Source organism: Melospiza melodia, chromosome 1 (assembly GCF_035770615.1).
Source record: "Melospiza melodia melodia isolate bMelMel2 chromosome 1, bMelMel2.pri, whole genome shotgun sequence".
NCBI classification, from domain to species: Eukaryota; Metazoa; Chordata; class Aves; order Passeriformes; family Passerellidae; genus Melospiza; species Melospiza melodia.
This window is the reverse complement of record NC_086194.1, coordinates 17,599,694-17,626,506: the sequence shown is the minus strand read 5'-3', so window position 1 is coordinate 17,626,506 and position 26,813 is coordinate 17,599,694. Positions and strand designations below refer to the sequence as shown.

The following is a 26,813-nucleotide window of genomic DNA, read 5'->3' as shown; positions in this document are numbered from 1 at the left end:
GGATGGGAACTTCTTGCCTGATACTGGTATGAGTGTCAGCACATTTTGGAGGATGTCTTATGCGGCATCTGATGCAGTTTGCAAACGCGAGAGGATGGGGACCCCACAGAGCAGGTATTTTTGGCAAGAAATACCTATTTAGCTGCTACCAGCCGTGCTTAATTTGCATACATATGACTCGCGGAGATAACAGCAAATGCAAAACGCTTTCTAAAAGGATGCCGCGCGGGGATGCTGTCAGCTTCCCGCTCCCGGGGTGCCGCTTCCCCGCCCCGAAGCGCTCCCGGCGGGAATGGGGCTCCCCGTTCGGGGCCGCGAGGAGGAGCTCCCGCCTCGGCCGAGTCTCTCCGGGTCTGATCCCGGCCTCCCCGTGCTGCGGAGCGTGGGGGAACAAAGGCTCCCAGCCCGTGACAATCTCCAGGTGCCCGAGCCACGAGCGTGAAGCAGATTAGGTCTCCACGGCTGCCACGGGAACGTGTACCGTGAAACAGCTTGGGAAGCAAACACATCAGAGAAGATCTGTCTTGTTCCGTCTTCTATTAATCACTGGTCGGATTTTGAGTGATGGGAATAATGGCACCAGATTTGGGCAAAATTCATACAATGACGAATATAGAAAACCTAATTTTAGTGTTGCCCTCTGTCCTGAGGAGCCCCGGAGCTGGGGACGAAGTGGGGATGCAGGGATGTTACTCAGCTCCCCGCACCCGTGGGGCAGCGTGCGACGGCCGCAGCCCGGGAGGAGGCAGCGGGGTGGGATTTCACCCTGCCCCACACCTCGCACGTCTCTCCGGGCACCTCTCACCCTGCCCCACACCTCGCACGTCTCTCTGGGCACCTCTCACCGTGCCCCACACCTCGCACGTCTCTCCGGGCACCTCTCACCGTGCCCCACACCTCGCACGTCTCTCCGGGCACCTCTCACCCTGCCCCACACCTCGCACCTCTCTCCGGGCACTTCTCACCGTGCCCCACACCTCGCACGTCTCTCCGGGCGCTCTGCAGGCTGTGCTCCATTCCATGCAATGATGTGGCTGCACTGGTGCCTGCCAGGCTGGCGGGCTGTGGCCGGCGGGCAGCGCAGCAGCCTCGGCTCCTGGGCAGCCCCGATGGCGAGCGGGGCGCGCTGGAAGCCCGGCTCGCCCGCGGCTCTGGGGAGCATGGGCTGGATTCCCGGGGCGCTGCGCACCTCCAGGAGAGCCCGAGGCTGCCCGGCAGGTACAAACCTCCCGGTGGCCATCAAAATAACACCTAGAAAATGCAGCTAGCGTGCCGTGTGCACGCACCGGGGAGACAAGTTACCTGCCTTTGTCACCGTAGGTAGCAGTAGCTCAAAGACGCAGTAAGTGGCAGAGGTTTGTGCCGTGGAGAAGTGGAGGAATTGCCTATCACACCCCAGGGGAGCCCCACTCTGAGCAGTTACTCTATAAAGCCTTATTTTTAGAAATGTCTTATCATTTCAATTCCCTGAAACTAACTTTGCACGATTCAGACATTTTCCTGTGCTGTGTTAAATGACAGCAGTCTTTCCACACTCCTTTATTTATAGATAGGAAATTAAAAGAGTGCTGCTAGAAACAGCGGGCACTTAAGAGTCTCCTGATCAATTTGCACAGCACACATTATTCCCCCTTGTTGATTTAGCATAATTTTTAATTAAAATTGGCAAATCTCTTAGGCCAGTCTGCATTCATGACCTTTAGCCCCAAATATGTTAACTCCTCACTGGAATAATTGGGCATTTATTCTCAATCTTTGTCTCTTCTTTTAATTTTCTCCCATTAACTGATTTCTGACAGTGGAAATTTCTTATTCTCCTTATTTACCCTATGTAGACTTGCATGACCTCTTAAGAGCTCCTTAAGAGGAGCTGGACTCTCACATTTTGCTTCTATACAGAAGTTCACAGTTGCTGTGTCATTGCATGGACCAGTCATGCTGGGGAAGGTCAGTGATGTCTTAAAGAGTGCTATAACGCTGTTATAGTGTTATATCTAGTTATACACTGTTATAGTGTTATATCTAGTTATATACTGTTATATCTAGTTATACACTGTTATAGTGTTATATCTATAACGCTGTTGCTTGAAATGGATGTGAGAGGGAGAACAGTTTACAGAGCTGAGCTATTTTCATGCAAATAGAGGACCACTTTCTCAGCATTGCATTTCATGTCCTGTCATATGTAACAACAGTTTTGTGTACCAGATAAACCTCTGGGAGCTGGGGGCTGAAACAGAAGTCTGTGTAGCTGCCACCAACAGATTTTTTTTTTTTCCCTTAAGCTGCAGCACTGATTATGAAATAGCACCAGAAGCTTTGCTGGGCACAGCAGTGCCCTGTCCATAGTGCCAAATTGTTGGATCAGCTCCTGGTGTGTTTCAGTAGGGCTGTTGAGGGCTCTCCTGATTCTCAGTCCCTGGATAGAGAGAGCAGAGCTCCTGATGGGCAGTTCAGGGTGAGTCACTGGGCATCGTGAGCTCTTTCTGGCATGTTCAGCATTAGGAAAATGTGTAAAAGGTCACCTCAAAGATGATTAATAATGAAGTGGAGATTATGTAGGAAAGGTCTGCCTGCTGGTTCACAAAAAACCTGCTGTAGAAGTGCTTATACCAGGAAAAATGGGTAGGAATCTTCTTGTGTGAGTGGTCACTGAAGGTTTCTGCAGTGTTACGTGGCAGAAATAGATGCCTAAAAGCCTTTATCTACCTCACCTGTCTGTTACAAGTGCTCTTTCAGATGGGATGAATCACTTTCCTGGAATTGCCCGTTCCTCTTCACTGGCTCTAAAGAGAGTTATTTGTCTTCATTTGGCCAGCTAAATACAACCCCAGGCAACCAAAGGGGAAGAAAAAACAGCTTTTTCCTCTGTAAGCAATAGGGTCTGAGTTTCTCACTGACTCTCAGCCCAGGAGATTTAGGGTCAGTCTCTGCACACTCTGTAGCAGTGGAGGGAAGCAGACACCTCCAGGGTAATCCTGATTTATGGGCAGCACTGCCCTGGCAGTGCCCAGCTCTCTGGGCTCACACAGACAGCACCAGAATCTGCTGCTCACACCTCTGCCCCAACACTGCTGCACTCAGTCCAGCCAAGGTGAATTGAAATAATTCCCTGGAAATAAAACAAATGGAAGAAAAGAAACCCCAAAACAACTGAAATATATTGTGGCAGCTCTGCCACACTCTACATCTACCAGAGCAGAAAGCAATCTTTTATGGAAGAGATGCCTCTTGGAGTGCCACAAAAGGACCCATAAACACAGTCTCTATAAAAATAGTCGTCAAAAATGTGAGTGAGAGCCACGAGGCTGCACAGACTTTCTGTAATTTCAGTCCTTTTGCAGAAATTTGTGGGAAAGAGACTATAAATACATGTATATATTTATGTACTAAACATTATCTGTCCAAAAGATCACAGTAAAATTTTAGTCTTTTATGAAACAACAGTGACATCCAGTGGTGCTGTAGGTGTAGCCAAGGAAAGGTAAAGCTTTTCCCCCTGTGGGAGGCTCCCTGCCCCTCGTGAGAGGCAGCTCCAGCTGCTCGCTGCCTTGAGCAGCTCCTCTGTAAGGGATGAACCTGCAAAGGAAAAGAGAAAGAGGAAAAAATGGTGCTTTTCAGAGCACGGAGGGAGGATGCATGCATTTCAGAGGCTTTGTAACAGCACACACAGGTAAAAAAAGCAGCTAGTTTTCAGAAAAACAACATCTTCATGTCAATTAAAGTCTACTTCCATGTAAACAGATGCATCCTATAAAAACCTACTCCCAGGCACTTAATTTCACTTACTTTAAGACATAATTAAAATTGCCTTTTCCCTTTCTTTAATTTCTCTCCTATCTTCTGTTTTGTGTACTAATTTGTAACCTTCTTTAAAAAAAAATTTCCTTGGGCTCTCTCTCTAATCTCTTCCAATTCCCCCTTATTTTTCTACCATTTAGATTTGGATTGGCTCAATTAAATTTTCTTTTCTACTTCTGACTGGTTCTCTTGAATAAGCTCTCAGGGAGCGTCTGCCTCTTTCTGCTGTCATTTTGTCTTACTCGCTTATCGCTTCCCATCGATTTTCCTGTAGGTTTTCATTTTAATCCAATTTACAGTGTCAGTAATCTGGGTCGTTTCTTTTAGTTAGATTTAGATTCCAACTAATTTACTTTCCATTGACAACTGTCCAACTCGCTCCATTTAAATCATTGTACTCACTCAGTCTCGGCCACGCTGTTCCCTTTCCAGCTGGGGTTTGCTGGCTCTCCCTGCTGCTGGCTGGGAAGGGAGGGAAGGGCTGGATGGCTGTGAGATCAGGTGGCAGGAGGCAGGGCATCAGAGGCAGACACCCTCCCCAGCCTTGCTCCAGTTATTTACTTGTGCAAGTGGTGGGAGTGCAAATCTTCCCTCTGTGCCAGAATCCCCAACAGTATCGATGCCGGGTCCTGCTGGGTGCAGGAGCGCAGTGCCAGAGACATTGGATCCAGCATCCCCATGGACACAGCCCCAGCATCCCAGGGACACAGCCCCAGCCTCCCAAGGGACAGCAGCCCCAGCATCCCAGGGACACAGCCCCAGCCTCCCAAGGGACACCAGCCCCAGCATCCCCAGGGACACCAGCCCAGCATCCCCATGGACACAGCCCCAGCATCCCAGGGACAGCAGCTCCAGCATCCCCATGGACACAGCCCCAGCATCCCAGGGACAGCAGCTCCAGCATCCCCATGGACACAGCCCCAGCATCCCCAGGGACAGCAGCCCCAGCATCCCAGGGACAGCAGCCCCAGCATCCCAGGGACACCAGCCCCAGCATCCCCATGGACACAGCCCCAGCATCCCAGGGACAGCAGCCCCAGCATCCCAGGGACACAGCCCCAGCATCCCCAGGGACAGCAGCTCCAGCATCCCCAGGAACACCAGCCCCAGCATCCTGAAGGACAGCAGCTCCAACATCCCCAGGGACAGCAGCCCCAGCATCCCAGGGACAGCAGCCCCAGCATCCCCAGGGACAGCAGCCCCAGCATCCCAGGGACAGCAGCCCCAGCATCCCAGGGACAGCAGCCCCAGCATCCCCAGGGACAGCAGCCCCAGCATCCCAGGGACAGCAGCTCCAGCATCCCCAGGGACGGCAGCCCCAGCATCCTGAAGGACAGCAGCTCCAACATCCCCAGGGACAGCAGCCCCAGCATCTCCAGGGACAGCAGCCCCAGCATCCTGAAGGACAGCAGCTCCAACATCCCCAGGGACGGCAGCCCCAGCATCCCCAGGGATAGCAGCTCCAACATCCCCAGGGACAGCAGCCCCAGCATCTCCAGGGACAGCAGCCCCAGCATCCTGAAGGACAGCAGCTCCAACATCCCCAGGGACAGCAGCCCCAGCATCCCCAGGGACAGCAGCCCCAGCATCCTGAAGGACAGCAGCCCCAGCATCCCCAGGGACACCAGCCCCAGCATCCCCAGGGACAGCAGCCCCAGCATCCCCAGGGACAGCAGCCCCAGCATCCCCAGGGACACCAGCCCCAGCATCCCCAGGGACAGCAGCCCCAGCATCCCAGGGACAGCAGCCCCAGCATCCCAGGGACAGCAGCTCCAGCATCCCCAGGGACACCAGCCCCAGCATCCCCAGGGACAGCAGCCCCAGCATCCCAGGGACAGCAGCTCCAGCATCCCCAGGAACACCAGCCCCAGCATCCTGAAGGACAGCAGCTCCAGCATCCCCAGGGACACCAGCCCCAGCATCCTGAAGGACAGCAGCTCCAGCATCCCCAGGGACAGCAGCCCCAGCATCCTGAAGGACAGCAGCTCCAACATCCCCAGGGACAGCAGCCCCAGCATCTCCAGGAACACCAGCCCCAGCATCCTGAAGGACAGCAGCTCCAACATCCCCAGGGACAGCAGCTCCAGCATCCCCAGGGACAGCAGCTCCAGCCTCCCATGGACACTGATGGGAGCCAGGCTCTGTCTGCATGGGTCTGCCACTCCTCGGCTTTGTCGAGCAAGAGTTATTTGCCAGGCCACATCTAAAGAGCCATTAAGTGGTGTGAAGCCAATACTCAGTAACAAAAGCATTTGAAACCCTCCCCCTCATCCCTGAACCATAATGTGTTCCCAGAGTAAAATGGTCAAAATTTGTTTGTCAGGCATGAAGGTACAGTGAGCTGTGAATGCTCTTCTTTCCAGGGTAACTCCAGGAGGTATTTGTAGCTCTATTATGGTCCTCTCACTTTAGATTTCTTTCTTTTTCTTCTGTCTTATTTTCTTTTCTTGCATAATTCACCCATCCAATTCCTTCCTTGAAATGTAAATGAAGAAGCTGTTTCATCAGATCTGTATGGAAAATCATAAATACTCTTATCTCTAACAGCCTAACCACACATTTGGGAAAAAAACCCCCACACTATAACATTTTTTTCTCTCCGAAATACTTCTTTATAATATTTAATTAAGGATATAAAAATAGTCTCTCCAGCTATTTTCCAATAGATCTGTCTTGGCTTTCTTCTGTGAAAATATTAGGAAAATTCTTAAAAAGGAATTAAAGAGTAGCTATGCTTGGAAGCAAAGCTTCAGTTTGCAGCTTACATTGAATATCACCACCACAAACCTCAGCTGTGTCTATTAGAAAATATTATGTGCTCTTTTCCTGCCATGCACCCATCTTTTGTCCAGTTGCCAACTGGCTTAATCTTTTATCAGCAAATAATTTTCACTTAATGAGAATTTACTCTTAAGGGCCTTTTCCCTCAGGAACACACATTTCCCCTTCATCCAGCACAAGCCTTCCTATGCAGATTGCAGCAGTTATTGGAGCATGATGAGCCTTTTTACAGATATTGATTTGTCTTAGGCTGCTGCCTGGACAACTATTAGCACTGAACCACCACGCACAAAGATCTGCCTTCATTTTTCAGTGGCTGCTTGTTTTCCTGGTGGAGGCATAGGCAGGCTCACCCTGGTCAGCTCCAGTGATCCTGCTCTGTGCCTTGTGAGGACACACTGAGCAAAGGCAAGGTGGAGGCTGCAATGGGCTCTCACCTCTCACGGACTGTGCAGGGTTATTTTTAGAGCTGCACATCAGACACAGATTTGACTGATGGGAGCTTGTTTTCAGCTGCTCTGCCTCTCAGTGAGTTTTTGAAGTAGCTCCATGCTGCTCCCCACCATGACTGCTCTGGGTTTCCACTCTTCAGAGCCAGGAGAGCAATGGCTGCCTGAGCACTGCAGGAGGAGACTGGAGAGAGATAAGAGGACAGCAAGGGTAGCACCTCGTTGTAAACATGGGCAGGGTGAAAGTCATTGTAAATATCTTCAAGATGTCCTCAAGTGTTCTTACCATGACATGGGCCCACTTCTTGCTGCAATCCATGCATTTGCTTAACTTTTATCAAGTGGCAAGTCTGACCAGGATCTAGTAACATTCAAAACCACTTTAAGGAAGCTGGACAAGCAATATCCTATTATGCATTGATACTTGTGTGGCATATTAAATGTGTAAACACTCGCTCTCAAGGTATGCCTCACTTGTGAGAAAACTGCTGCAATTACAGCCTGTATGCAATTCTGGGCACAACTTTCTGAGGAGCAATTAGCAAACAAAAAGAAAGTAATTTTCTTCCAAAAAAATTCTCTGAGAGAGATGAATCCTGTTTCTTAACTGTCTCTAACATCAGACTGGATCTGCTGTTCATGTACCTGGAGGTCTTTATTGAAGTGCTGTTCAGTACATCTGTCCAGTGTTTGTGCCTTCATTTTTTTTTTTTAAGGCCTACAGTGTTATTTGCAGTCTCCACTTTTCTTCTTTCAAAGGGGAAAAATGACCATATTGTCTTGTCTGGAAAAGATGAAAGCAGGCTTCTAGAACAATTTTACAGTCATGAGGCTGTTTCTCTTTAACAAGGTGTGTTGTAGCTGTGCTTTATCCCCTGCTCACCTCTGCTGGAGCTCTGGTCTCAGCTTCCCAGAGTCCATGGTCCCCTGAATGAGTGAGAAGCATGCCAGGCTGGGAGCAGGGAGCAGCTGTCTGCTCTGCAGGCTTCTGTGGGCTGCACCGTGGTCCCTCAGGCCTCCCCAAGCCATCCATGCAGGGAGGGAGGCTCTCACAGGGGCTGGGACAGGTCTTTACCTACAGCCCCTTTCTCCATGGGATACAGAAGCTGGGAGAGCCGACAATCCCTGCCCTAGAGTTCTGGGGACACAGCAGCCAAATTAAACTCCTAAAATGAAGATAGGTCTACCTCACACATGCCCTAGAAACACAGAGCTGCCAGATACCCTTCCCTTCTCTGCTTTCACCATTTTATTGAGTTAGGACATTAGGCATAATTAGTTTTACTGCTGCATTTGCAATCAATTTAAAATTAGCAGCTTCAGTCTGTTTGTTTGTTATCAATGAAACTATCCAAGGGTCTAAAAGTAAGTGCAAATTAAGAAATAATTGCAGAGGTTTATAGTTCAAGTCAGGCAATCTCCTTAGGGATTTGGGGCTGTTTAAAAGATACCTGCTTTCAATTACCACTGCACCCTAATCCCACCAGCCCCTGCATAAACACAGTCAGCAACTTACATTTTCAGAAATGATTAATTGAATTGTTATTCAAGTTTAATATGAGGAATTGCTATCTGCCTGCGCACACCTACTCTGGTGCCTGAAATCAGACCTCAGACATGCAGACTTGTGAGGCCACTGGCTGCTTGGCCAATACAGGGCAAAGTGTGTCTGCTGTTTTCTGATTTAGCGTACAGATTTAGCTCCTTGTATTTAATGAGCAGTATGCAAAGTAGAGTAATAGAGCCATGAGTAAATCTAAGATGAAGAAATAGGTATCTGGGTGCTCAACCCTGAGTAAAGGAGGTGTTTTCAAAGAAATTTTCAATTTTAACTTACATCATTTCTATGCATGCTCCCTTTAAAATTTTATGCTGAAGGGAAATTATCTGGAGAAAGACAATCCTATTGGTAATTAGGGCAACACCAACGATGGGGAGAAACAATGCATTTGACTCTATTGATATCAGAAGGTTAATGAATTACTTTGTTATACTATATTATTCTATACTATATTACAAAAAATTGTATTACATTTAAACTGAATCTGCACAGAGCACTTAGCTTAACTCAACTGCTCAGAATTTTGTGACTGCCTGCTGACCAACAATGTGCACACAGGCTTGGCCCTGATAGGCCAAGGAAACAAAACACCATCACTCTGGGTAAACAATCTCTATATTGCATTCTACTGAATCCCACATGATCCTGCACTGACACAGGAACAAAAGGAGAGATTTGAGGATGCTTGGAAGGACAGTGGCTCCAGCAGGGGAACTGGATGGGGGCAGAGCTGGTGTTTGATGGTTCCTGCTTCAGTGCAGCTCACAGGGTGTGCAGCTCTGTTACCATAGCACCAGCCTCTCCTGCAGCATATCTTCCAGCAAGTGCTGGTAAAGATCTTTCTTCTTAAATCCAAGGATCCAAAGCAAGTGACATGTTAATGGAATGTCTTCAAAAGAAAGTATACACTCTGATAATATTATATTGTAATAAAGATGCTGAATCTGCAAGTTTCCCTTTGATTTTTCTCTCTCCTCTCTCTCCAGATTTTGAATCATCTTCCATCAATATACTATAATTTCCACTAGCTGGAATGGAAATTTGCCATGAACAATGGAAAATGGGTAAGAGAATAAATATTGGTGCTCCATCTTAGCACAGCACTCTGGATTTTGTTTCTTATAATGGCATATATTACAGATACTGAACAAACTGATGGATAGTAAGGGCAAATCCCTATCCAGTCTTGGTTCAAGACCAAATTCAACATATAAAATAACATATTCAACATATAAAGGAATGTTATTAATATATATTCAGTATATTCAACATATAAAGGACTTATATTAAAATATATTCACTATATTCAACATACAAAAGAATGGCAACATGGCAGTAATGCCTCCTTATATTTTCAGCCTATGGCTTGGAATTAGGAGCTTCAGGTATTTTTGTGCATTGTAAAAAATAGAAGCCTCATCACCCTGGATCCCTCAGTCCTGAATAAAGAAATAGTCACCTTCAGAGCACTTCTGATCTCATTGCACAAAGAGACAGCCCAGGATGTTGATGGTCAGCCAGGTGTTATAATTAAATAGGATCATTTCAGCCCCATGTTTACAGTTTTTAAGCAGGAAGAGATTTTAAAAAGTGTTCAGTTTGTGTCTCTAAGTCCAGGAAGCAGCTAATCATTTACAAATATCTAAAAGCATATTTTTTAGCTCCACCAAAAAGGTTTTGACTCAATCTATAAATTTTTATTGGATTCTCTGCTCTCATAAATCAGTTTGTTCCCAATAAGCATCAGGAAGGTGCATCACTGCTGTCTTCCCATAAATTTAGTACCTTTTAATCAAAGAAGGAAGCTTTGTATTGTGGCAGGCAGCTTATAAAGTGGCTTTTACCAAGCTGAGCCACTTATTTGTAAGCCTGTCTATTAGGGAGTTACAGATAAGCCATTTGAGAACTGAGCAAGGGCTGATGGCTGGAGACCAGGTGTGGTTTCCAGTGATACTGATGCAGATTTGGAACAACTGCCCTGGAGTTAATAGCTGGATGGATAAAAGATGAAAAGTCCTCCAGCCACATCCTCATCATCCTCAATGTGCAGGTGTTTCTTCTCCAGAGCTGCCTGCTGCTATGGAATATTTTGTTCAGAGGGAAACAGGAACACCACTTTGTTTTTCAGCACCCTTTTAATCTTGCAGCAGGATTAAAATGCTTTTTGGTTTAATGCTAATCATATGCCCCCTGATTTCAGAGTGGCCTGGAGTTCCTCTAAATGGTTTGTGTGGTGTGACGAGGCTGCTTCTGAGAGGATTAGAGAATTGTGCATGTCATGTAAGGTCAAAAAGGCCTCCCCTTCATTTTCAAAATAACAAAACTTCTTTTCCTAAAAATTCTGTCTCCCTGTAAATATAACAATAACAATAACAATAATAATGATAATAATGATGATGATGATGAAAGATATTATTGTAAAGTATATTTTGTCCACTTCAGAGGCCTGGCTGGTAAGGAAGGCACCCCCCATGTGGTCAGCAGTGATTGCTGTGTGCTCTCACTGCCAGAGGGGATGCCCTGAGGAACCCCCAGCCGTTGTTCCTGGGTGATGATCCCCTTTGGCACCCAGGTGTCACCAGCAGGGCATGTCCCAGGCATGGGGCTGGCTTCTTAGGAGACTTCTCCTTTCACCAAGTTGGGATAGTGGCATTTCTTTCATCTATTCCTATTTCCGCTACCTTGGTTTTCCCCTCAGGCAAGGCCACCTGGAAACTTGGGTTCAGGGTGGTGCAAACATGAATTAAAATCTCTTTAAGGACCAAAACATCTGTCTGTAGATCTACTGCACGTTTTGAAAAGAGCTATTTTGCTGACATAGCCTGCTAATTTCTTAGACACAGTCATGAAAGATAGACTAAATCACCTTGGAGAATGAAATTATTTTCTTATAAATTAGTCCTTGCCACTTTTCTAGTTGATAAATTTAGCAAAATTTTCAATATCTATTTTTAACCATCTTTTACATTTAATTTTAGTTCATGCAATATAGCATGATGCAAGAAATCTGAATGTTTGGAGTCCTTGTCAGCAGAAATGACTGGCAGCCTGAAGCAAAAATAACTCATTATAATGGGAAATATATAGAATAGATTAATTTCTTTTTGCATTCAAATTATTTTGGGGAGGGAATTTTCTATGCAAGGTTGAACTCCTACTCCCTTTCCTCCTGCCTCCTCTCACTTCTCTCACACATATTTAGGTGGTTCCTGCTGATATTTTTACTGCTTCTTTATTGCAATATATATATTTTCAAATATTTGAGTGTTTTAATTTGTCCCAAGAGCAAAGGATCAAACAGTGAAAATAATTTTACGTATCTCAGTGCAATCTGAACTGATCTCCATCTTAAAATAGATATTCTTCTGAGGCATATTAGCTTTATTTAAAAACATTTCATTACATTCCTTGATTTGCAAATTAGTCATTTAACATTCAAATCTTGTCTGTGGGAATGTGTTTCATATAAGATCAGATTAAAACTTCTGACTTGGGAAAGAGACATATAGAGAAGGTGAAAAGGTAGTGACTGTTTCTCACTGAAAAGCAACTAAAGGACATTAAATGGCATTTCCAGCAAGTCTCAAAAGATGAAGCAATTTCCTACAAAATTCATAATGGAACTGTGGAATCAGCTGCTGCCACAAAATGCCAAATGTGGATCCTTAGGCAATGCTGGGCACTGGAGATATGGCAATGAGCTCACTTGGGCTTTTGTCCAGCTCAGCCTGTTGGGTCTTACACTCTCAGGTTCCCGTTGTGTTTCTTACCCTAGATCTAGAAAATTAATCTAGTTTCAGATTAATAGATAACAAGTTCATGCTAATCCATGGATGTAGTGGGAATTCTTCCTGTAGATGCTGAAGGCATAATTCCCTCACTCCATGGGGTGGGGACACATAAGGCTCAGTCCTATTCCCAGTCCTATCCTCACGGCCCATTCAGCAGGCAAAACAGATTCACCTTTTTTTTCTTAGCACTCAAGGAGACTGATTACACTCAGATGGTAGATGGCTTTTTGAAAATAAGAAAACAGAAGTTGAATAGACATGCACCAACACTTTGGCAGGGAAAAATGTTTCCTTTCTGTGCCAGTCCTTCATTGCCCTATCAGGTAGATACACTGCCTGCCAAGGAGATCTACTCTCTCCACATAGACAGAAATGTGCAAATCTTCCACTGGGCTCCAGGGGAGGCAAAAGGAATGAAGCAACCTGGGCTTGAAAAATCTAATCATGGTCAGACTTCAGATTCATGTTTTTCTCCTCCCTTTAAAAAAGAAAGAATACATCTGTGTTTCTTGCAAAGTTGTGCCTGAAAGCTGCTGGCAGTAAGAGTTTTGCATCATCCACTGTCACGAGCAAGCCCAAAGCCTGGTGAGGGGAGGGTGGAACAGCCCCAGGATGTGGCTCAGCAGAGGAGCCCAGCTCAGGGCTGCTCCTCCCAGAGCTGTCTGCTAACCCAGCTCCACCATGGGGGTCAGGTCAGGGCCATGGAGGAGCTCAGCTTGACCATGAGCTCAGGTCAGATCGCTGGAGTTCATGACCATGGAGTTCAGGTCATGTCCTCAGTTTAGGACATGACCTGAACTCCATGGTCATGTTTAATCCACAGTTTACAAAAGAAAAAGAGGGCACAGAGCTTCCTGAGGGGCCTTTCATAGCTGACCCCCAAGAACAGGCAGTGATTGATGCATCCAAGTTTTTCCAAAAAGTGCTGTCTGATAACATCACAAATGCTCCTACCCCCCAAAGAACTAGAGCAAAGATAAACAGAATTTTCTTTACTTCAAGGGAAATCATGTGGCTTGGCAGCCTGTTATAAGAGAAACAAAAATTTGATCTCTTTGATTCCTTGTACCCTAATGACTTAGAATCAGACTTTCCAGGTGGGTCTCACTTCCTTAGGAGTCAGAGTGTGCTGTGATTCTCTCCTCCCTCCCAATTACAGCAGAGCTTATAAGTAGTATTGATGGCTTTTTATATATATAGCTTATTTGTGCAATTTTTTTGCCAAGTTAGAAGAGTATTTGACAGCACACAGGAGGAAGTACCTCTGTCTTTCTGTGGCTGCCCATGATGCCAGTGACCATTTGCTCACCAAACAGACAGGATTGCCTCTTGTAGAAAAGAAAGTCAGACAGTGCAGTGTAGAAAGAAGCTCGAGAGCATTTCCCCAGCACTTTGGCCTTTAGAACTCCCTGAAGGATCAGTACACATCCATTTGTTGTAACACTGAGGAAGATACAATCCTGCTTTATGGTCATCCTAATGCTGTTTTTCTAGGCTGATGCACTGTGTCAAAGTCAGGCAGCCTCATATGGCAGCGCTTTGGCTCCTTCTGATTGAGGTTTTTGTCCCCTCCGTCTTGGCAGCTCAAAAAATCAGCTCCATTTAATTTGAAATAAAGACAATGGATGTCAGCACTGAAAATTTCCAGTCTTTGAGAGGAGAAGAAGGAGTCAAGCAGCTGCCTCATGCACAAGGCTTCTGTGAGGGCTTTTCTCAGACTCAGCAGGGAAAATGAGATTCGGGCAGACTGTGTAATCAGTGATTCTTTCCAGCTCCTGGAAAAGGGAAATAGACTTAAACATCCAAATTAAAACATGCAGCTGAACGGGCCATGAAATACAGTACCTACAAAACTAGCCTGGTTTGAGCTGTGCTCTTTGCAGAGAATGTGGCTCCTGTGCATGAATAGCTGTGAGGAGAAAAGAAAGAAAACAGAAGACAGCTGTTCAAAATAAATATTACTTTACTTCTGTTTTAAGAATAAGATATCTCTAGGCTCATCTAGAGCTCATCTCTAGAGTTTGTAATAGAGGGGTATTATTTTTTGTAAATGAAAATGTCAGAAGTCCAATGTACAGATTTGTGAGTTTAATAGAAATGGTTTCTGTTGTGATGATAAGCTTTATATTCTAGTCACGATGCATCAGCAGTTTATTCTGGAGTTCATTCTCAGGAGGTAATGACTAGGAAAATGACAAAGAAAACTGTTACTGACCATTAGTGAGCAATCACTCTGTCATATTACCAAGATAATTTAGATAAATACGGGGTTTAGCTGTCTCCAAGGGAGACGGGATGCTGATATCTTAGATAGTGCTGCTTTTTAAAGCTTTTCCATTTGATGAATATATATTTTTGCCTCAAAGACACAGACTAGTTCCCCATATCTTCCTGATGGAAATAGTAATAGCTCATTTCAGTGCTGTCATCTTTGCTCAGTTGTGTAAAGCATGAAGCTACCGAGTTTTGCAGCAAATATGGAAAGCTCTGTTTGGAAACATAAGGTATTTAATAAATGAATGTAGAGTATACCATGTTTTTCTTCAATTGGCTTCCATTATTTTAGCAGCTGCTAATTATGCAGTGTTGATATTTAGAGAAAGAGTAACAGATTTATCTGTTCCGTCTGGATAATCAGGCTTTTAGAGCATGTCCTTCTACCAACATCGGACTTAACTCTTCTTGTTTCTTTTTTGGATCCTGAGGCCATATCAGGTTAAATTAAAAGGTGGAAATTTCAGTTGAAATAACTAGACATTTTTGTTCTAGTTTTTAAAATAGTTTCACTGTAGCCATCACTGGCATAAGATGACTTAGAAGGAGCTGCATTGGATCAGGTGGATATTAAGATTTGGATTAATAATACACAGTCCAAAGACTTCCAAGATCCATTTGCCAACACTAGGTTTAAGCAATCCATATAATATGGGGTTTTCCATGTTGTACATCAAATATCACATTTTTCTCCAAAAATATATAGTTTTGCAGAAAGGTTTTGCAGCAACCAGATGGCTGCTAAGGTCTAAAATCAGATATTCAGGTGCAGGGGACACAGAAGGGCAGCATTTGCTCTTTTTACATGCAGCTGCACTAGACATGCACAAGGCAATCCTGCCTAGCGTTTGGAAGTGCTGTTAAGCCACTGCTGTAAAGAATTCAGTCCCCATTGCCCCCACAACCTCCCTATGTCCGTGAACAGCCCCAAAATGGATGTGCTACACATCATCCGTGGCACGAGCCACTCAGCTCCTGTTCTGTAATCTGAGCTTTCATCTTTAAATTGATTCCACATTCTTGAGCATTGTCAAAGTGATGAGGTCTACCTGAAGTGGAAAATGTCCAGAGCCAGGACAGAAGGATGTGCAAATCACCCTGATTCACCTGCAAGGACAGTAACTCTCCAGGCACAAATGACAATTTGTATCTTCAACTTCAGTAATCTTTTAACAAGGGATCTAAACAAAAGAAGGGCTCAAGAGTCCCAAGAATTGATGTTGCAATAGACTCAGGATCAGACCCTGCTACTCCTGAACTTGTGGTCAATTTTTTCCTTGCAGCATGATGCTTTTGCATCAGTTTAAGTGGCACAGCTGTTGAATAATAGAAGGTCAAAATTGGGTCAATGGATGGGATGTGATGGAGCTGAAAGGACAGAACTGTCACAGAGGGGTTGTCAGATGGGTGGGCTGGAGATGCAGCCTACCATGTCTTGGAGTTTGATGGGACAGAAAAGATATCTGTACAGAGCACCTGATTTAATTTGGGATGTGGAAAAACTGCTACAGGCTTTCTGTGGGGCTGAGACCTTATGGGGCCCTGCCAATCCATGGGAATAATCAGTAGCGCTGGCTGCAGTCCCCATTCACACAGTCCCCTGGAGCAGGGAGCCTTTGCTCTCCAAAAACTACATTGTTTTTGCAGACTGTAGTCCTGATTTCCCAACCCTTAGTGTCAGCACTGCTGAGTGAGAGCAGATACAACCACTCCAACTAAACATATACTCAGCAAAATAATGAACTCATTTTGGGTACTTGGGGGCTAGTAATTCCTCTCTGCTGCACCCACCCTGCCTGGTGGGAGGCAGTTCCTCTGATGAGCCAATGAAAGTACAATTAATAAAGGCTAATTTTCACCATCAATGTATCATTGATGTAATTCACTCAGATTGCTTACTCTGCTGTTTTATTTTACTCAGTCCAGACTTTCCTGTTTTTTCAACCTATTTTTAGCCCAGCAGAAGTCATACTGGATGCCATGGCTATTTCCATAGCAACAGGCTGTTCTAAATCTTGATTAGGATTTCTTGGCAGTGCTGTTTTCTCCATGTCTGTTTTTTGAAGAAGGAAGCTTTAGTCAACCACAAACCTTTAAAGAAGACATATGCTAAGAAAACAACTGTAAGTGGATTTAATTATTTTCTGGAAAAAGACACCAGAATTTAGTAGGATGTGTTTTTGTAGGATTTTTGAATGTAGAACTGTGAGATAATATATATGCTAAATACACCACACAGTATGAGGTTCCAGGAGATGACTAAAAACATCAGCCTCAGGATGGGGCTTGTTTCTTCATATTTAATCCACACACTTTTCTCCAAAATGGTGTGTCACAATGCTTTGTCTTTCTGTACAATGTATTTTTCCAGTGTTCAGGTTCCTCTTTTCAGTCAGATGTGTGTTCACCAAGGCTGTCTGGCCTTTAACCAGGACCAAAGTGAGATTATATGCTTCTGAATTCACTAAGCAGGCACTCAATTTTGGTTGCTTCCTTTTCCCCCCATCTCTACCTTTCTGAATCTTTCTGCCTCTATTTTAATTCACTGGAAGTACAGTTCTCAAAGGGGTTAGTGGAAGATTTTATACCTGTTATTCAGTCAAAAAACTTGTGACTAAAGTTGCTGATGAACTGGCATGATCTCTGTAATACTGTGTAAATGTTTCAGGAGCTTTCAGATTAATCTGAATTAATTCTAAGAAATAACAGAAGAATAACAAAGCCCCAGTGCACTTTCTGCAAACAGTAGCATAAAGGCCAGCAATTATTTAATTTGGTTATCTTACACAAGCAATTTTTTTTTCATTTATCCTAGCTGGTAAATTAATATGAGCTTGATGGTCTTCCAGGTTCCAATCAGTTCTGTGCTGGAAGAGTAGAGCTGCAGAGCTGGGTCAGTTACAAAATACCAGTATTGACCTCTTTGTCAGGCTGAACTCTGCAGGTTAACTTCACAGCAAGTCCCTGCTTGGTCAGTCTGATCATTGGTCAAAAGTTCAAGCGTACCATAGATGGAGAAAACACAGATATGTATCTCCCAGACAGACCCTAGTGGGACAGCAGCTACCACAGGATCCACTATGTCATGGTAAAACATTTGTCACTTTACTACTTTTTTCAATTATTTTCTTATATTTGTATTTAAATAATTACTGAAAAATGTGGGAAAGTGTCTTCATTGTTCAACACTTTTCTGACAAGAGTGGTAGCAGTGGCCAGATCACAACCACAGGCAGCCCAGGGCCTTGCCCTGAGCAGTACCCAGCAGCTGGAGAGCAGTAAAAGCACAGGGCAAGCTTGGAATGAGCTCTACCATTCCAGCCTCTGAAAAAATACACCTCTGACACTTTTTGAGACAGAAACAAATATATATTTCACTTTTGTCAGTGGATTTTTCTTCGTGGACTTATCTCATTGGTCCTGTGGAAATGACACTTAGAAGACATAATTATGCAGCAAGAAATAGCAGTTTTACTCTGCATCATGGGGGGAAAACCCTCTTATTTGATTTACTTTGGGCCTATGAATTTTTCATCTGAAGTCCATCTACTCTTTCCTCACTGTTATGTTCATCTTGTCCAGGACACTTGTGCTCTTAGAGAGTAACTCTGCTTTAATTTTAAGCAAATGCATTCTAGTGTAATTAGTGGAAGTTGCATTATATCCATAACCATCCAATTTCCCTTCCTCTAAACTTCTGCCAGCTCCATTATGTTCTCTGTGGGCAGAAATCTGTGGACCAGGGCTACCTAAACAAGTGAAATTCAAATACATCTTGCATTGCTACAGAGGCACAACCATGTTCACTGGTTTGTTCTTTGTTCCTTTCTTGTGATTCCTCATGTTTGGTGCATTTCTTTGACTGCTGAACTTTGAGCTTGCAATTTTAATATGATACGTAAAGCCCAAGTTTTTGCTTGTCAGGTCAAACAAGTGTTCGTTGTGCTTGATGTTTATCTGAATTCAACCTAATGTCCTAATTTTTTTTTTTTTTTTTTGCACGGTCCAACATCACTTTTAGGTTCTTCTGCTGCTCTTAACAACCAGCCCTGTTTTTTTTTCTTTCTGCATAACTCTGTGTCATCAGCAGACCACATCACCTCCCTGCTCATTCCATTTCCAAGTTGTCTATGATTATGCTGCACCACTCACCCTGCTCGTAATCACCTCTACTGTTAAAACTGGTCATTTATTCTCTTTTTTGTACCTTGAAACCAATGAACATGTTCAGGCCAGAGCCATCTTTCTTCCTCCCTTGCAGCTGAACTACTTTGACAAGCCCATGGTCCAGTAGTCATCCAAGAACTTTTGGGTGTATAAATTCACAACCCCATGTATGTCAATGTCTAGATCTCTTGATGATGGGTGGAAATTATCTGATCTTATCAAGTTGTTGCAGTTTGCTTTGTCCATATTTGCTCCATTAACTTTGCTTCTGGCAAACTCATGTTTTTGCACCTGTGTTTAACTAAATGTCACTGGCACAGCCCGATGTCTCACAGCCGGGATGGGAGCGCAGGTGGGTTGGGGCACATGCTGTGCAGGAGCACTGAAGGTAAAACAACTGAGCATTACCAGGGCTCTCATTTCACACCTTTCCCGTTTTTGAAAGTGCTTCTAACACTTGTGCTTCCATGAACAATATGGATACAGTTTTAACACACACTTGTTCGTTGTTGATACTGGGTAAGTGATTTAATGAATATGGTAACTGGCATGCTGGAAAAAGGAAAAAGGTGTCATGTTTGTAGACATCCCCACAGGCACCATCGCAGCCCCCCCTGCAGACACCCTTACAGACAGCCCTGGTGTGCCCCAGCCTCCCCACAGACACACAGAGCTGAACAGACAGTGTGTTTTAATATGGGAGGAAGAAAAACACAGACTGAAACAGCAACAAGCACTGCCAGTCAAATCACCCTCCAAGCTGTTATACTTCCCTGAAATGGTGATGCTCTTACACAGCCTAGGGAGATTTTTAAATTGGTGTTTCTCACAATACCTTTATTCAGGTTGTGGATACCTGATAGCAGAGAGGCACAGACTGTACTGATGCAAAATGTGGGCTGTCCACCAGCAGCTGGGGAGAGACATGACACAGAGTTACAAGTTAAAAAGCACAGTCTTTAGTTTCTTCTATTTTTAATGGAGAAAACAATTTGATGTTATATGTAGTAAGTGACACTACAACATTATTTTTGTTTTCTGTCAACACACATTTCCCCCACAAAGTCTTTATTTTACAAAAAACAGAAGGAAAAAAGTCAGCCTTCTGTCACAGTTTTCTAACATTTTGCAGTCAGCTGCACCATTACATGCCAGCACATTTTTGAGCAGGGATTTTGGTATATCATGGCCAGTGTTTATATTTTTGCATTGGGGATAGAAAATCTGTGCAGGATATATGAAGTAAAGGATCTGTGGGAAGTAAATGTGTTCCCATTCTTGTTGAATCATGCATAAGAGAAGTCACAACCAGACAAAATAGGGTCACTTTAAGATAAAATATATGTAATAATATTAGCAGAGGTTTTCTTTGATTAAAGATATCTTCTAGAGGAATTAAGTGATGTTATGAAAGTGATTTCCAAATATACTTGCAAGATAACCTTTACTGCACTGCTTTTATGGCTATCAATTAAAATACATATCCCCATGAAATTTAATATGTCAGTTGTAATAGCTTTGTAAATCTTAATGTTCTTCCATCTGTAGTTCAAAAGGTAAATTCATGGCAAAAAAAAGGACATATTCTTTCCTGCAAGGGAGTATCTGGTACTCCACAGGCATGCCAGGTGTAAATAAATATAAGCTTTTACACATACTATGTACACATATGCATGCAAATACACGAAAGTATGTTAATAAAAGCCTTGTTTTTCTTTTAAATGTGCTGTTTCCATGGTGCTTTTGTTGAATTACAGGATTAGTGTTGTTATTTTGGGGGAATATGGTTTCAACACTGATCACATTTTCCTTTGGCCATAAGTTCAGCATAAACTAGACAGGCATGGATTCTTGGTATCTAGTGCACTTCAAACAAAAGAGAGAAATTAATAAAGAAATAGGTGTCATATTTGCTTAGGTTTATGCTCAAAAGACAGTCCTGAGCAAACCAAGCTATGGTTTTGGAGGATTGCTCAGTGCCCAACGTGGTTGTGATGGTTTTGGTCCCTCATTTTCTTTTGCCTACCTTGGGCATTTCATTCCCTAGGGGTTAAGTGTGGCCTTAGCCCCACACATTTCAGATGGGGCTGGCCTACATCTGCCTTGCCAGAGCTGCTTCTGTCCACTGTGCTCGCTGATAAGAGAGCCAGGTGATGTGGTGCTGTGCTCCTGTTCTGTCTTAATAAGTCCCCCTGTCTCCACATACCCAAGGAAATTGGCATTGATTTTCCCAAGCTGTCAAAAGGTAATCCTAAAAAGGATCTCTGTGGCCAAACTTTGGGAAAATTCAGCATACACCAGAAAATACCCTTTGTGAGGCAGACACAATGTAGCAAGCCTGGCTATATTGCTTTGCTCTCCACTAAACTTTCATTATTGTGTTATGGTAACGTGGTGTGCTGGTTTGGGATGGGGTGCAGTTAATTTTCTTCACAGCAGCTGGTACAGGGCTGTGTTTTAGATTTGTGCTGAACACAGAGTTGATAATACAGAGATGGTTTTGTTATTGCTGAGCAGGGCTTACACAGAGCCAAGGCCTTTTCTGCTGTTACTGTGGGCACTCTGGCAAGGAAGTTAGGGGTGAATGGAAAGATGGAAGAAGACACAGCTGGGACAGGTGACCCAAACTGACCAAAGGGATACTCCAATGACATCATACTCAGTATATAAAGCTGTTGGGAAGAAGGAGGAAGATGGGAATATTTGAAATTATGGCATTTTTCTTACCAAGTAACCATTGCACATGATGGGGCCCTGCTCTCCTGCAGATGGTTGCACACCTGCCTGCCTATGGAAAGAAGTGAATTAATTCCTTGCTTTCTTTGTGTCCACAGCTTTTGCTTTCCCTATCAAACTTTATTTATGCTAACCCCTGAGTTTTGTGGGTTTTACCCTCTCAATTCTCTCCCTTATCCCTGGTGGAGGAGTGAGCAGTTGAGTGTGTGTGGTTGCTGACTGGGGTCAAACCACGACACCTGGATAAGACAATACAACATCTTTATCCTCAGTGATCCCATGCATTTAACTAATTTTGCTTTCAAAATGCTGGTGGGCACATTTGTTCTCCAAGACTTGTGTCATAGACATGCCATAGCCTCAATTAATGCAATATACAATATTCAACCATTATTAAACTTGTTTTAAGTTCGGTGAGCTGCTGAACATCAGAGCCATACATTTTATGGGAGCATTTCTCCAGAATAAGGCAGATACTTCAGGTAAATGCTGCCACTGCTATGACATAATGTTTTATACTCTTTGAGCCGTAGCAGATTTATTAAGTTTTCTTCCCTCAAATCCTCAGAGTTTACTGTACCTGACAAGTTTAAGCCTGTAAGACTGACCCTTCATAAATGCCAAGCAAATTTAAAATCATTGCAATGCCTTTTGCGAGTTCATCAGTCTCTCATCTCCCAAGGCTGCAAGATTTTGATTTAAGGTATTGCAGCTTTTTCCACTTCTTGTTCTCTGTCTTCTTTGCCAGGTTTAGGATTGTGTCAAGCCCCAAGTGAGTGTGCTCTGCTTGCCCTACTCTTCCAAAAATCATCTGCTTCACTTCAAGGCTATTTGGAAAAGGCTATTTGGCTTTCATGCAGTCAGCCTGCTTCCTTCACAAGGTGTCCTGGCACATCTCAATACAGTAGGCAATAGTGAACTTTCATTTTGCATGCTAACCTCAGACCCCAAGTACTTTCTTTGGGTGCATGGCTTTCAGAGTTTCTCTCCAATTGTAAGAAATTACTTTCTACTAAACCAAAATCTCAACAAATTTTGTCCAGCTTTTGATTTTATAGGATACCCCAATTCAACAAAATGTTCACACCAAATTTAGTCCTAAAGTCGGTCCCCTTCAGTCTGATGGAAATGTAAAGAACTGATGGCACATGTTTTATAATAAAACATGACAAAAATCAATCTGTTCAGTGTCATGTTTGACTTCTGGGTTCTGATCTCCCAGATGGAATTGATAACTCTGCATCCAGGCATTTAGTATCAATCTTTCTGACATTCTGGGGTCTCCATAGATAGAGATATCAATGCTCTAATTTATTAGACTGACATTTTCTTCTGTTATGAAACAAAAAGAAAAGGAAGAATTGAATGCCAGTGTTCATCAGAATAGTTATTTTTGATTCAGTCATTGACTGTGCAGAGCATAAATATAGTTGCTTCATGTAGGAGCAAGACGTTTGCTTTTAGCTTTGCATTTAGGGAACAGATCATTCAATTCCATTGCATTTAATTTTACCACAGGGAAAAACTTAATGTGACTTATGAATAAAATCATTATAATCATGATTATTGAGCAAGATGAGAATAAAGTTTGCCAGGAACTGAGCAATTTCAATTCCTTGGCTTCATATTCTATTTACTGAATAATAATGTCATTTGGGAAACAAATGAAGACTAAGAATAGCCTTGCTAAAGAGAAGACAAGAACTGCTATTTAGCAACTTTTTGTTTCAGGTTGTTAGAAATAATATTCCATATGCTTCAGCATTTCTAGTGTTGTAAGTATTTTTCTCTTTACATAACTGACTTAAACCACATGTCCTAGAGATTAGCCAGATCCTGCTGTCATTTCAAAACTGATTAAGGCAAAGTCCATATCAAAGTGTCACACTATTGGCCATGGGAATCACAAGATGTGATTTTTCCTGCTTCTTGAGGACCAGGTGCTGTTTACCATCAGAGTCAAAGCTTCTCCTGGACTGGGGCATTTCTGTGCCATGTTAGTGGTTGTGTGCCCACATCACCACTGTGGTTTGACCATGAGACTGCAGTTTAGGCAAATCATCAGCACCTATCATGCAGGGCAACCTGAGGGCCTGCAAAGTGCCTCCCTTTAGGATGAAACAGAGCAGAAGCTGGGCTCTGCAGGAACACCTCAGGTGCTTTCATCAGCTCTGGGTATTTGGAGACTTCCCAAAGTGGCCACCCGCTGTGGGCAGCATGGAAATCTGGCCCTCAGCACCCACTGCTTCTGTTGTGCTACTCTGCCTGGCAACAAAGAGAGAAGTCATCTACTTATTCCTCATGTCAGGAAAATGATGTTAGATGAGAAATTGAAGGTATTTTGAGATGTAACTGGTAGGAGCACCAGGACTAACAGGCCAGTCTATTGTAAGGGCAGAGACTGCTGTGTTCACTGTTGTACATTGCAAAGGAGAAGGATCCCTCCCATCATTAATGTCTGAACTACCCAGTCATAACACCTGCAAAAGCTGGAGGAAGCAGGGCATATTTTTCAAAAATAAACCCAAGATTTTACATTTTCAAGTGGTCACAGCAAGCACAATTTACATATAAAGATTTGTTCCATGGCTTATTACTCTCCCTGCTTAAAAAATGTTTGATTTCAAAACTGCTTGGTTTGCTGAGCTTCAGCTGCTCACCTTTGCATCTGTGCAGCAGACAGCTCATCCTGGATTGCTGCAGGACTGTCTTGTTGAGGCTGTCCCATCCATGTCCAACCAATGCTTCATCCAACTCATCCTCTCCACGGTCCCCAGCCACGTGTGGACCTGGGTTGTTGCTGCACTCCTGGTCTTTGCTGTTCCTGCCACGTGCAACATGGAAAGTTTTTGAGGAGAAAGGAAGTAGTCTGAGGATTAAACTCCTTTCCCTGAGCACCACAGCAAGAGAAAATACAATGTGTTATCTCTGCAGGTGACTAGACAATTTCCCAGCTGGTTCACCAGTGGGGTATCCTTGAGGCATTGTTGGTCTAAGCATCTGGAGCAAAGCAATGCATGTAGTAGAAATCTGATTTCAAGGTGCTACAACCAAGTTCTGAGACAGGGGCATGGACTCAGACCCATCTCAGCCTTGGAACTGAGGGCTGCCTCTGTGAGGAGCTGCTGCCTAAAGTGAATAATCCCTTTGGACTTCAGCATCAGCATCCACAGGTATTTGTAATGTGAAGTAAAGGCCAACTCTGTATCTAAGAGATTAAAAAAACCCAAAACATAACTTAGACAATGGTATGTTATACTGGTTTAAAAATATTGTGTCTTACTTGACATTTTCTCCCATAAGGTGGCCTTTGAATGAGGAGGGGTGTGTGGAGGGAGGAAAGTGTCGTTCTTATGCCCTTCCAAAACTTGTATCCAAATAAAGTTAAATTGCATAATCCCACCCAGGACAATTGCTTGGATTCTAATAAAACATGTAAATATGGTAAAGATTAAGATCCTCTTGTCAATAAAGAATTTGAATCTTTAAAAGTTCACACTAAACCAGTGGGAATATCTCCTAACAAAGGCATTCCAGTTTGGCAGGATGGAATGACTGTGGCTTTGCAGTGGAAGCCTGGTGAAGAAACAAACTGCTGTTCTGCTGCTCCTCCTGCATCCTCCTGTACACATAATAATGTCAATTAGCTGAAGGGCTTGCAAGGCTTTCACTGCTGCTGTGCATTCATTTCAGTTCTGCAGGCACATCTGGCAGGGTCACGCTTCACTAACACTAAGTGGTAACACAGAAATAGGTGAGAAACAAATGGAGGAATATTATTAGCCAATGTGAAATTGCATCAGTCATGTTAAGACAGTTTTAAATTATTAGCTATTATCATTTTAATTGGAAAAATGTATACCATTATTAGTATCTAGCAAAAAAACAAAGTAGTTCATCACCAGGAATATTTTGTGCCTGCTCATTTTGTATCATATTACTGAGCTAAGTCATAACCCTGAACTGGTTTAACAAGAAGTAGCCCCATTTTTTGTAAAATATTTGTATTTCAAGAGGTGGTTTTAACCCTTTTTATGTGTTTGGGAGAATGTGGGATACTTCACTTTTTTCTGTTCATTTGTATGTTACAAAAAAACCAAATATATTTGTCTTTTTTATAAACAGGATTATGACAATGCTGGACAAAGGCTTTGTGAAACCACTTTGTATATGGCAACTATTTTAGCTCTTTTGTGAAAATTTAAAAAAATACAAAGCTCACGGGCCTCTACATCCAGTAGATGCTGCTGAATTTCCACAGACTACAAACCATAGCTGAGAAATGAGCTCTTCCATGCAACTAAGTTGCTTTCCAAATTCAGTATAACATTAGTGCCACTTAGCTGCTAGCAAGGCTGAAACTCCTCAGTGTCACTGGGATCAGTGAACTGACTCTGCATGGTTATATTTCAGTAAATGATAAAGAAGCAATTTAAGGATGAGTTTGTCAGGAAATTTTATTGTGATGATGCCTGGCTTTGGGGGAGTCACATAGTTAAATCAGCAAACAGATAAATAAACAAATCTCAGCTGACTGTAAATGCAAAGCAGTGGAGTGCAATTGATGGCAATTCATCCAACAGTGCTCCCTCCCCTTTACTTTCTCAGCTTTCACTGAAGTGCAGGTATCTCTACTGAAATTAATAACATAAGGGTGTATTTTTTGCTACTAGTGCCATATAATTGACATTTTTATCTTTAAAGTGTTTGCAAAGATTAACTAAGTAATCTTCAGCACTTTCCATCATATATAACCAAAGTAATTTAAAGTGATTTCTACAGAATTTGCACGTATTTGGAAAAATTAGGGGTCTGCAAGCAGCTCAGATTGATTTTTAGAGAAAACTGTATTAAGTAGGGTGATATCTCCCCACACACAAGTTCCAGTTTGATTTTGTGAACTTTCTGTGTCCTTAGGAGCAACTTTCAGGACCCACAAGGCCAAGGTGAGCACTTGCCTGCGTTGGTGTGAGGCTGTCACCCAGCCGTGGCCCTGCTGCCTGCTCTGACTCTGCTGAGCCCTGCAGCCCTGCATGGCAGCTGCTGGCATTGAGGAAGGAAGATGTGAAGACCAGCAGAGAAGCAGTTACTTTCAGATGATCTGGATATATTTTCCCAGAAGCACTTCCTGCCCTCTTCCACATAGCAGCAGCAGCAGAGCAGTTGTGCTAAGGAGTTTTCTCTTCCTCTTTCCTCATTCCCATACCCAGCCTTACCTTTATCCTCATTCTGCTGCTTCTCCAATACCTTCAT

General features: G+C 43.5%; 1 long non-coding RNA gene across 1 annotated transcript; it reads left to right on the top strand.

The window, feature by feature from the left end:
• LOC134429384 (uncharacterized) lies at positions 1–26,813 on the top strand. The gene is made up of 3 exons (XR_010030578.1): positions 1–114; positions 9,579–9,656; positions 26,478–26,813. It is a non-coding gene; the product is annotated as an uncharacterized LOC134429384 (long non-coding RNA).